We start from the raw sequence: 7,513 nt of genomic DNA on the forward strand, positions 1-7,513 counted from the left end.
GAGGAGGAGGAGGAGGAGGAGGGATGGGGAGAAGGCGCGCACGCGCGTGGCGGCCCCGCGGGGACGCCTTCGCTCCTCTGATCCCCCCGCCGGACCCGCCCCCTCAGTTGCGCGCGGCCAGACGCCGGGCCGCCCCCGCAGGTGCCTCTCCTGGCGCGCTGGGCGGTGGGGAGGCCGGTCCTGCGCTCGGCCCGCCGGCCCCGGGAGAGCCCCGCGCCGAAGCAGCCGTAGCCCTGCCCCGCTTGCCCCTTGGCCGGCGCCGAGGCCGCCCCGCTTCTCGCAGCCCCGCGCCGCCTGCCAACGGAGGCTCCGGGACGAGGGGCTGCGGGGAGCGGGGCCGCTTCGGCGGGCCTCCTCTCTGGCTGAAGAGGGGGAGGCTGCGCTCCCGTGGCTGCGGGGCCACCCCGGAAAAGGTGGAAGGCCGGCTCTGGTCCGGGACGGTCAGCCGCGAGTCCGCCAGCAGGGCCCCGACCCCGCTCTGCGCCTCCGTCCCCACCCGAGCAGCTGGCTGGGGGTCGCAGCCCCGGATGCCTCCCCGCCCCCGGACTCCGGCGGCGCCTGCTTGGGCGCCTCTTCCCGCCATGCTGGGGGACGTCCGAAGGGCGCTTCGTTGCCCCGCTGTCCCTTGGCCAGCAGCGGCGTCGGCGGCGCCCGTGGACCGGGACTCTGAGCGAATGCGACGATTGATTCCCTTGCGGGCATTAAGCTGCTTACAAGCGCTGGCAACCTCCGAGTATCGTTGGTTGTCTTACCCAACTTCCCTCCGGTGCTTCGGAAAGAGACCTCTGGTAACCTGAGCCGTACGTTGACGATGCATCGTTGACAATGTACACGTTTAATCAATGATGGCTTGTCCCACAGTGAGCTGGGTGGTTAGGCTGGGCTTGGCATTTTTATGCTCCCTGTCAAGTCCTTCCCAAGGACCTGGGGTTGAAGACAGCCTTGCAAGAAGTAAGCTGACTCTGCACTTGCAGGAAAAGGCTAGGAATAGGAAGAAAAAAAAATAGAAGTATTGTTACACCTAAGGGCAAGTTGAGACAGACGTTTGTGTGTGCATCCACCAAAGAGTTGGAGCTCACTGTTTAACATTAAACTATTACTGGTGAATTATTTGTTCCATTTGCTTACACTTCAGTTTTTTTTCAGGCATCTGCAAATGCCTAAAGGTGAATCTATAAGTAAACCACAGATCTAACTGCTCTTCTGGATGGACTACCATATGAAGAATGGATGCAGGTTTTGGGTCTGGCCTGTATAAAAAAAAAAGGACTAGGGGTGACATGATAGCAGTATTCCAGTATTTGAGGGGCTGCCACAAGGAAGAGTTGGGGTAAAAATTATTTTCCAAAGCACCAGAGGGCAGGGTAAGAAACTATGATTTGAAACTGATCAAGGAGAGAAGCCACCTGGAATTGAGGAGAAACTTCCAAACAGGGAGGACAATCAGCCAGTGGAACTGCTTGACACCAGAAATCGTGGCTGCTCCATCCCTGGAGGTTTTTAAGAAGAGACTGGACAGTCACTTGTCTGAAATGGTATAGGGTCTCCTGCTTGAGCAGGGGGCTGGACTAGAAAATGCTTGGAAAGCAGAAGAGGCAGTGCAAGAAGCTCAGGGATAATGCCAAGAGGGATTTATGTGGATGGACAAGAACAAAAAGGTCTTACAAGTTGGGACCATCCTGTAGTAACATTGCAGAAAGAGACTAAGAGCTAGGTATGACTAGCCTGTCAGGAAGAAGGATTGGGGGAGTCATGGTAACCGTCTCCCAGTATTTGAGGGCCTGGCACAGAGAGGAGAGGGTTGACTTGTTCTCCAAAGTAGTAGAGGGCAAAACAAGAAACAATGGGTGGAAGTGTCAACTGTCCAATTAGTGAACCCAAAATAAGGAGACACTCTTGGGAGATCTGAACCCCCAAAGTAAAACTTCATTGGATACACCATGTTGGTACTGAAGGAACAAAACCAGCTCTAGTTTTCCCGTGCAAATACTTGGCCAGTTAAACAATACCTTCCCCTTCTCCCCATCTCTGGGTGATCACGCTGTCCAATGATGAGACATCCTCTTGTTATGGGAACAGTCCCCCTCTTTCTCAAGCACCTGCAGTGGTGACCTGGGTGGTTTCCACGCTCTTACAATCTCCGCATTCCATTTCCGCCTTTCCTGCCCCAGTTCACTGGCAAATTGAAAAGCATTAAGGCTTGAAAGAAGCAAAGCGGTTCCATCTTGTCAGGAAGCTTTTGCCAAAGTAAGAAGAAATTTCCTGACAATTAGAACAATTAATCAATGGAAGAGCTTCCTTCTTTGGAGTTGTGGCTGCTCCATCGCTGGAGGTTTTCAAAAATAGACTGAACAACCTTTCACCAGGATGGTCTTGAGTAAGGGTTGGTAAGGTCTCTTCCAGTCCTATGATTCTATGATTACTTGAAGGAAGAGGTGGAAGGGACGGTTGTTGCTTCTAGAGCGTTGAGAGCAAAGATCTAAAAATAATGGAACGCAATTTAATAGAGATGGATTTTGCTCTTTGTTTATGCAACAGAAATCAAATGATAAAGCAATCCTGGCTTGCCACTAATACTTCCCCAAAAGACCTTGAAATGCTGGTTGATTGCAGGTAGAGCTGCAGAATGGCAGGTGCCCGTCAGCTGCATGCTGAATCCTATTGCAGGTCAGCTGCAAAGAGGCAAAGAAAGGAGCAAAGAGGAAGTAATTCAGCACCACAGGTACACTTCTAGAGGCAAACTTATCCATCAAAGCCACATCATAGAACAACTAAAAAATAGTGCAAGATTGCAAGATATGGAGAGATCTGGCCCATAGAATTGCCAAAAGTCAGACACAACTGAATGGATGATACCATCATCATCATGCAAAGCTTTGGTTTGGGATGAAAACAAAAGCATGATGAACAAGGTAAGAGTTGAGGTGGCTCCCATGCCGGGAGTCCCAGGCAGGATAGCAACTCCAGATTTGGCATTATTATGAGGTGCGGTGGCGCAGTGGGGAGAGTGCAGGACTGCAGCTACTTCTGCTACTGCCTACAAGCAGTTTGGCAGTTCGAATCTCACTCGGCTCAAGATTCAGACTCAGCCTTCCGTCCTTCCAAGGTGGGTGAAATGAGGACCCAGATTGTGGGGGGCAACAGGCTGACTCTAAACCGCTTAGAGAGGGCTGTAAAAGCATTGTGAAGCAGGATATAAGTCTTAAGTGCTATTGCTATTATCATCACAGAGCAAGGATGCCCTACATACCATAGTCTTGGCACAATCTCTGTGCCAGGGTTGTGTGGCCCCTGTAGAAAGTAACTGCAGGGTGACATAAAATAATGGGGAAAAAAACCACTTGTTGTTTTGCTGTCTGAGAGCTGGGTTTCCTCTCACCCAAACTTTCCCTTGATTCTGTATCCCGGCAAGTTCCTGAGCATTGCTCCAAATATATCCAGGAAAATCAGATTGTCTCAGAAGGATATTTTTTCCTGTTAATGGGGATCTACTGCTGTGGAAGTCAGGTGTCAGAATGGCTGCAAATAAACATTGCTTTAATCATTTACCAAAAATGGCAGGCTTTATACTCAGTTTTCAAGATGTCCAAAGTGGCTTGTGGGTCTCCAGTTCTTCACTGTTGATGCCCCTGAATCTCTAGGAGAGATTTCATAAGGAAAACGATATGGAAAGATTTTTTTTTGATCTTAAAGAATCCTTCAATTAGTTCTGCTATGATGTCATTCAGCCTCCAACTCCATTTTGAACATCTCCTGGAGGAAAAATTGAAATGTCTCCTTCAGCAAGGTTTCATCCGGCTGCCTAAAAAATTCCAAGCAGGACTTCCTTGTACAACACACAGCTACATGGGTGGTGATTGCAAGATTCCTTCCTCCCTGCCATGAGATGTCATTGCCTTAGCAAAAGTTTATTTCCAGGACAAAGCAAGGGGCATTTTTATTTGGTCTTCGTAGTATACTTGGCTTATGGAGATACTGCAATAAGAACAATCATGAAGTAATGCCGTTTTATAACTATAATTCTAACTCTCTGTTACATATTTTGCCCTCTTACATTTCCAATCATCTCTAACTCTTGCCATCTTTATCTTTTTTTACCCTTCCAACTGTCCTGTGGCAGAACATCTCCCCATCCCACCCCGCAAGCTGGTCAACCCCAATTCTGCCTGCCCTTTTTAAGGCCTTGGAGACATGGCTGTGGAGCCATGGGGGTCCGAGTGTCAGAGTCCATGAATTGGTCAATTGGTCATTCTGAGCTGGTTTGCTGTTTACCTAGCCCTATTGCTTTGAGCTAATACGTTGTTTTTAATTATGATTGGCTGCCCAGGGTCACTGTTGAGAGGGGGTAGCCATAAAAATTAATTGCCTAACCCAAAAGAAGAGTTATAAAACTGAGTGACCATTATCTTGTTTTGGTAATGACCTCAAAGTACATGATTGGTCGGATAATGTTAATGATGGTGTTCTTTATTATTCTGATGGATCAACATGTCTGCAAACATCTTTGAAGCATTGTTTGTCTTCCTTAGTTTAAAAAAATCTGAATTTTGTTGTTGCCACAGAAAGCCCTAGCATGCATAAACCACATATTATTGTTGCTTAAAGAAGTGTTTTTAAAATTGAACTTTTATTGTCAAGCTATGAGTTGTGATTGTTGCATAAGTGCATCAATAATACAAACCTAGAATTGGGAGGAATCCTGGATCATCTAGTACAGAACTTCCTTGCTTTTTATAAATGTCTCCTTCATTTGTTGCTATTACTGGATGATCTTTGGAAAGGACCAGACCGAAACTGTAGGATGGATCTGGTAGGGTTTTTTTCCCATCACCGGCTGAGGCAGAAATAGACTTGGTAGCTTTTGTTCATCTGCTGTTCTTAGCCAGATTGTGAAAAAGACCCGTCTGGTGTTTTTTAAAAACCAGCTGCTGAAAGTAAAACCCAGTTACCACCCGCACACAACAGTCCCTTCCCACATGCTAGTTTTTACTAATAAATACAAAACCCGAATAACTAAGGATTGTGTATTTTTTCTGGGAAACAAAACCATAATTTTGAGTAATTTCAGTGGGGAAAATCAACAACCAGTTGAAAATTCTTTTTTTTTTAGATTCTTTATTTATTGATTAGCCCTTGGACCATATCAAAGTGCAAAGTTCCAGAAACAAATTAATACTAAAATTTGATAAAAGCAATTTAAAATGGAATTGGATAGAATACAATTTAAAGTGAAATTGGAATAAAAACCAGTTGAAAATGTAAAAGAAGCATTTATGTTATTCAGATATTGTAATATCGGTTGCTTTGATTTTTAAAGTTGATTTTCAAAAGTGTCAATGATGCACTAAATGAAGGATTAAAGCAGGCAGTTCTCCTCAGAGCTGCCATCACAGAGATGGCTGCTGGCATTGCAATCCGGCTCAAATTGAAGGAGATGGAGAGGCGAGGAAAAAGACAGGCTGCTGTCGAGGTAAATAAAATGGGCTCCTTGCCTGGAGGCTTCTGCCATTTACCACCAGGCTGAACTCCATCTCCTCCTGTGATTGTCTTGATCCAATTTATGGGATGCTGATCAAGTTAGCCGCCCTGACTCAGAGCACTGGACGGGGGGAGTGAGCTGAGATGCAACGCACAAGGGGACCAGCCGCAGGTCGGAGGTCAGACTCTCTCTGACCCTCCCCTTCCCCTTCGCTTAGGGCAGTCCTAAGCGACAGATATATGTATTTTTCTATTCACATCCTCCATAGCTTGAGCCATGACTGAAACACATCCCGCCCTTTTTGGATTTTCTCCTGTGCTACAAATTGGTGATGGAAGAAATATCCATCTGTTTCCGTTCCAAGCTGGGAGACAGACACTGGAAAAATGGAGACTGATTGGAAAGATGGTTTAATGATGAAGCAGAAGCACGTGTGATTCTGGGTAGCTGACAAAATGGAGTTAAGAGTGCGGGGGGGTGGGGTTATACCTTCTCTTGGGCTTTGCACTTGAGCTTCCTGTTCCTGTGCAAGGACATGTATTATATTGGCTGCTGTAGGGATCATAGCTGGCTCTGTAGGCTGTCTCAATTCTCAGGTTTGGTTGAAGTTTGGACTGCTGATGCAATGGGAATTGGGCAATTCCTATTGTGGCTGAGGGCTAATCCTACCTTTATTCAGACTTTGCTGCTGGGAATTTTCTTATGACTAGAGCTACCTAGATACTTGGCTTCTTTCAATAAGCTCTTTATCTCTTAAGGGCTGACATCTGCTGAGGGCTATTAAGAAAGGTGTGGGCTGTTTAAAAAGGATGTTTCTCCATTTCTCATCTAGGGAAATATACTATTCTGCCTTTTTTAAATATTTCCTAAAATATTTCATTCTTCTGGGAGAGGGGTAGATGCTAACTTTCTACATTGGCATGGATTTATTTGTGTGAAAAATTTTTTTTGAAAAGCCTCAGATAAATAAAAAAAATACTTCTGTTTCAGAGCCTCTTCAATATAAACTGCATTTAATGTATTGCTTTTCAAGCATCCATTGCAAATTTAAAAAAAAAACACTGAAGTGATGGCCATTCCCTCCCTACCTTGAGAAAGTGCTGTACAGGTGATTCTTGATTTATAAGAGTTTATTTAGTGTCCATTCAAAGTGGCGCTGAAAAACGTGACATGACCATTTTTCACACTTAACCACCATTTCAGCATCCTCCTAGTCACATGATCAAAAGAGGGATGCTTGGAAGCTGACTCATTCATGACGGCCGCAGTGGGATCATGGGGCTACCTTCTGCAAACTTCTTTTAGTTTAACATTTTTATTGAGCTATAAAGTATTATAAAATACAAAACGCCAAAGTAAATAGAAGAGCGGGGGAGAAGAGAAGTGAGGAAAATGTGGGTGGGGGGGGAGAAGCATTGACTTCCGGCTCGCTCTGTTGCAGTAAAATAAGGCATTAACAATTTAGCCGCCTGGGAAAGGCAAGGGAGATCATCAAAACCCTAAACATTTGGTGGTCCCACCAGTTCTTGCTTGCAGGCAAATGGTGTTTCTTGCAGATTTTCCCATGCAACACTGGAGCACAGCCAAGTTGGATCCACTTGGACAGTCACTCCATCCTATCCTGTGTTTTTCAGGGTGTTAAACACAATAAGCAGCCCCTTCCACAACAATCTGTTACATAGATGAACTTTGAGCATTCAGTACTAGGCCCTGAATTGGCTTCCAACTGACGCTTCCAAGGACAGCTCCATTTAGGACACATTGCAATAACCCAGGCAGGAAGTGTCATGAGTAGAATTGGCTGAACTAGAAATAGTGCATGGATTTGTGGAAAGGCCCTCCTCGCCACCTATTTCTTCAAGCAACAATTGTGAGTTTAGGACAGAGGTTGGCAACTTTAAGACTTGTGGACTTCGACTCCCAGAATTCTCCAGCCAGCATAGGAGAATTCTGGGAGTTGAAGTCCGCAAGTCTTAAAGTTGCCAAGCTTGGAAACTCTTGGTCTAGGAGATGGCACACTGACTCTGGGGAGCA

This window comes from Pseudonaja textilis, chromosome 17 (assembly GCF_049901715.1).
Source record: "Pseudonaja textilis isolate UNSWEBS1 chromosome 17, rPseTex1.2, whole genome shotgun sequence".
NCBI lineage: Eukaryota > Metazoa > Chordata > Lepidosauria > Squamata > Elapidae > Pseudonaja > Pseudonaja textilis.